Consider the following 5,078-nt stretch of genomic DNA (forward strand, 5'->3'; position numbering starts at 1 on the left):
GCATGGGGTCAGTGGCAGTGAGGGAGATGCTGTGGAGAGGAGAAGAAGGTACATTTATTTGCACAGTTTGCTAAACATAAGTTGACTCAGACCCCAGAAATCCTACACGGTGGAGTCCAGTGTCCCCCAGGGCTTCCGGGGCTAGAAATCTTCTCAGAGAGACTGGCGGCTTCTAACCTCGGGGACCACCAGTGTCTTCTTTTGACCTTCCCATCAATACTGGGGCCACTGTAGCTGACGGACTGAAGGGCTTCCACAGCTTTCTACCCAAGGTTACACAGGTAAGAAGGAGCAGAGCCAGGCCTCAAACCCAGGTCTGCTTGACTCCAAACCTCGTTCTCAGTTCACCCCCTCCCTCCGTCACCTCAGGCCTACCAGAGGGTGTCTGCTCCGCAGTGCCAGCTCGTGACTGAGTTTCAGGTCTGAGGCTAAACAGAAACCCCTGATAGGAGACACACCTAGCAGGCTTGCCTGGAGCTCTCCCGGGCCACAGAACGTCAGGTGACAGTGGGACACCAATCCCTGCCGCCCAATCAAGCTGTGTCACCCAGGAAGCAGGGCCCAGGCCCAGATGGACAAAGAGGCCTTTGTGGTGGCCGTGGTGATGCAAGTTTCACGCTCTCATCTGTCCACGGCCCAGGCTCTTCAATGTGTGCCTATCACAAGATCCCCCTCAGCCTCTCTCTGCAGAGAAGCCCACACCTTTAATTAATCCCTGGCCATTGATTCCATTTATTCAGGTGCGTCCTTGTCCAGTCCCTCTTCCGCTTCTCTGTGTTTGGCTTAGAGGGGTTGATAGAGAAGGAGGGCCTGTTCTCTGTTCTCAAAGAGCTTCCAGGCTAGCAGAGAGAGATCGCTACAAAGTCAACCGTCACCGAGGTAATGCACTAACCATGGGCCTGGAAGTATGGCTGCACCCTAGCCATAATCTTTATCCTGAGGCCACCAGGTGAGCTGAACTTGGGCAGAAGAATGGGTGGGGAAGAGTACCTGTTTATAAATGAGTCACCACCCGCTTTGCACTCATGGACCCAGACCAACCGGAAGATAAACGGCAAAGACTGAAGTTGTCGAGGATTTCATTCTACGGGATCCACAACCCGGGACCACGGAAGCCAAGCAATCAAGCAGCGTAGAGCATCAGGCAGATCGGCTGCACGAGGCCTCTTTCAAGCGTTAAAGAGAGCAGAGGTCACTCTGAGGACTCCTGCGCATCTGACCCACGCCATGGCATTTCCAGTCCCCTCCTATGTCTCAAGAGCGGAGCAATGAAGAAGGAAGGAAGACTAAAGAAGGAGTCATGCCTTTGGAGCACAGTCTCGCCAATGAACATTGAATAGACCGTGGAACGGACTGTCGGAAAAACAAACAAATCTCTCTAGGGGGAAGTGTAGCTAGAATGCCCCTTAGAAGTAAAGATGATGAGACTTCACTCATATATGCTCTCAGAAGTGACTTAAAAAACCCTCTAATTCACTGCCATCGAGTCAATCCTGACTCCTTGGCAGGGTAGATCTGGCCCTGTGGGTTTCCAAGTCTGGAACTCTTTATGGGGCGAGAAAGCCCTGTCTGTTTCCCACGGCGATGCTGGTGGTTTTGAACTACCGACCTCGTGGTTATCAGCCCACCACATAACCACTACGTCACCAGGGCACCCCGCAGGAGGAGCTCGTCCCTGGCAAAGCACGTTACGCTTGACAGCGAGTCAGAGAAAAGGAGGCAGCCCCTGAAGGAGGGGGGCTGGCACAGGGATCACAACATAGTACTGAGTGTGAGGCTGGTGCAGGACCAGGTGGCATTTCGTTCCATTGGATGGGGGGGTCACTCAATGGCAGAACCCACCCAATGGGACCCAACAACAACCGGCAACTGTGCGCTTGACTCCGTGATGGTTTGGTGGTAGAACCAATTCTTGGGAGAGATGGAGTTAGACAACCAGCGTCCATGGGGGCTTGCGTTTGCGATGATAACGAACAAGTTCCAGTGGAAGGGCTGTACTAAGAGAGACTAGGAAGAAAGGCCGGGTCACCTACTTCTGAAAATCAGCCAGTGAAAATCCTGTATGGCTCACAACTGTCAGACCACAATGGATCACAAGGACAGTACAGGACTGGGCAGCACTTCATTTAGCTGGGCATGGGGTCACCTTAAGTCAGAGGTGGACTTGAAGGCACTGGCCCGGGGCTTTACAAATGCTAATGGATATTACACCCTACTAACCCTACTCTGACTCCCCCATTTTACTGATGGGAAAGCTCCATCAGAGAGAGGTTCAGCGACTTGCCCAGGTGAGAAGCATCCCAGCCAGGATGCAAATTCACCAGCCTAAGCCAGGTATTCATCCATGCTTCATAAAATAGAGGGACAATGAAAAAGAGGTGCCCCGGGGGCAGCATCCTGAGAGTCTGCAGTCAGCTCCTCGAGAACCTGCGGTTTGATAGGTCCCTGGCTGCTCACCTTCCCAGAGCCAGGAGCGGAGAGAGGAGATACAAGGGTCTCCTTGGGACACGGCCAGGGAGGAAGGCACCTGCAGGCTTTTTGTCTCCCCGGTGCCACAGGCTCTGGCTGCTGGCAGGGCTGAGAGGAGCGGAGCGGAGCTGACCTGAGCGGTGTTTTCTCTGCTGCCATGAGCTGAGAGCGGCCGGCGGCCGGAGAGCGCAGCGAGGCGAGTCTCCAAGGCTGGTTGGGCCCATGCTTTCAAGGTCTTCTGGGGAATTGGCAGGAGTCACGGGCGGTGCTGGACATGAATGTGCTGTGAACCACAAGGGGGGCGGTTTGAGTGTACTCACAGTGTTTCCAAGAAAGACCTGGCGATCTATTTCTGAAAAAAAAAAACAAAAAAAAAAAAACCTAAAACACCCCAGCCATTGAAAGGAAGCCTACGGAGTGGGGTTCTACTCCAACACATGGGATTGCCATGAGTTAGAACGGATTTGACAGCACCTTCGTGTGTGTGTGGGGGGGGGTTAGGGGAGATGCAAACTTCAGCTATGTGCTCCCTGTTCTCAGGCAGGGGAGGGGCAATAAAACAAGATGGTTGGGAATGAAATTCTAGCATGTTTCATTCTACTTGACAGAACTTTTAAGACACAGACGTGGCCAAGCAGGGTCTTACTCTTTCACAAGTTTTGCAGAGCCTACACTAGGCACTGCCCACATCCGTTCTGCGCATGGCTCGTACCAAACCGTGGCTCGCCTTGAGAGGAATGGGAATGCCGGAGCACCTCCTTGTGTTCCTGAATAGCTCCCACCTGGATCACGAACCAGAACAGGGAAACGGTGCGTGGTTTAAGATCAGGAACGGTGAGCGTCAAGCTTGTGTCTGCTCATCGTATTTATTCAGTCTGTATGCTGAGCTTCCTTGGAGAAGCTGGCTTATACAAAGATGAATGTGGCACCAGGGTTGGACGCAGGGTTATTAACAACCTGAGATATGCAGATGGCAAAGCCTTGCTGTTGAAAGTGAGGCGGATTTGAAGCACTTCTTGATGGAGGTCAAGGATCACCGCCGCCAGCGTGGACCACAATTCAGTGTAAAACCAAACTCACTGTCATTGAGTTGATGCCAACTCATAGTCACCCTGTAAAACAGGGTAGGACTGCCACTGTTGAGTTTCTGAGATTATAATTCTCTTCCGAGAGGCAAAAGTCTTGCGTTTCTCTGGCAGAGCTGTGGTGGTTTTGAACTGCTGACCTTGTGGATTACAGCCCAGGGCAGAACCACTCTGCCACCAGGGATTCTCTATGTAAACAGGACTCAAATCCTCACAACTGGATCAATAGGTAACATCACGATAAACAGAGAACAACAGAGTGAAGTTGTTACTGCTCAAGGAACCAGTCCAGAGATCCAAGGAGACATTGCATTAGGTAAATCCATCCCTGAAGAGTGCTGAAAAGCAAGGATGCTACTTTGAGAACTAAGGTGGGCCTCACCCAAGCCATGGTATTTTCAGTAGCCTCACACACACGTGAAAGTTAGACGTTAAATAAGGAAGACGGAGTAAGAATCGATGCTTTTGAACTATGGTGTTGGCAAAGAATCTTGAAAGTGCCATGGACTGCCAAGAAAGAACAAACCAATCTGTCTAGGAGGAGGTCCAGCCAGAGTGCTCCTTAGCTGCAAGGATGGCGAGACTTCATCTCATGCACTTGGACATGTCAGGAGAGACCAGTCCCTAGAGGAGGACACCATGCTCAGTAAGAGAGGCAGCGAAAAAGAGGAAGGCCTTCGAGGAGTTAGATGGACACAGTGGGTGCGACAACGGGCTCAGGCCTAAGAACAGTCGTGAGGAGGGCGCAGGACGGGCTGCAGTTCCACTCTGTTGTACACAGCAGCACCACGAACCGACTGGTCAGTCCCCGATAGCGACAAGGCCCTCTCCGCACTCTGAAGTGTACCTCTCAGCCTGCCTGGGAGTGATGACAAAGATGCCCATGGAAAGCGAGGAAGGACTTGAGCCCTTTAAATACCAAAGTAGGGGGATTTCCCTGATTAGCGAAAAATTCCTCTGGTTACAAAAAAAGAGAAAAGAAACCAGAGACAGAGACATCTGCCATGTAAGACAGCCAGACCAGCACAGACAGGGTTCTGGTTTCTTGACCCATGTTCTTATTAAAAAATGTCTGTACAGATAGGAACTGGAAACACAGGGAATCCAGGGCGGATGATCCCTTCCGGACCAGGGGTGTGAGGGGTGATACTGGGAGGGTGGAGGGAGGGTGGGTTGGAAAGGGGGAACCGATCACAAGGATCCACATGTGACCTCCTCCCTGGGGGACAGACAACAGAAAAGTGGGTGAAGGGAAACATCAGACAGAGCAAGATATGACAAAATAATAATTTATAAATTATCAAGGGTACATGAGGGAGGGAGAGTGGGGAGGGAGGGGAAAAGTGAGGAGGGGGAGGGAGGGGCTTGGGTGATGCCAGCTGCTTGGGTGGAGAGCAGATGTTTTGAGAATGATGAGGGCAAAGAATGTACAGATGTGCTTGACACAATTGATGTGTGTATGGATTGTGATAAGAGTTGTATGAGACTCTAATAAAATGATAAAAGAAGAGTCTGTATCCCCCC

The sequence above is a fragment of the Tenrec ecaudatus genome, chromosome 14 (genome assembly GCF_050624435.1).
Source record: "Tenrec ecaudatus isolate mTenEca1 chromosome 14, mTenEca1.hap1, whole genome shotgun sequence".
Lineage (NCBI taxonomy): Eukaryota > Metazoa > Chordata > Mammalia > Afrosoricida > Tenrecidae > Tenrec > Tenrec ecaudatus.